Genomic DNA, 235 nt, shown 5'->3' with positions numbered 1-235 from the left:
GAAAGTGATGAAGATTCTATATAGACTTATTTGTTTTTATTGTTTTCATATGTATTTGTATTTTGAAAATTCTATCATATTTTTTTTTTAAAAAAAAAATTGTTAAATTCCAACGGGCATCCGTTGGAATCGAATCGCAGAATTCGAATGATCACATATATTCCAACGGACATCCGCTGGAATCGAAGCGCACCAATCGAATCGACACCAGAATTACAACGGATATCCGTTGGAA

This window comes from Tarenaya hassleriana, unplaced genomic scaffold (genome assembly GCF_000463585.1).
Source record: "Tarenaya hassleriana unplaced genomic scaffold, ASM46358v1 Cleome16, whole genome shotgun sequence".
In the NCBI taxonomy this organism is placed as follows: Eukaryota; Viridiplantae; Streptophyta; class Magnoliopsida; order Brassicales; family Cleomaceae; genus Tarenaya; species Tarenaya hassleriana.
This window is presented reverse-complemented; position numbering follows the sequence as displayed.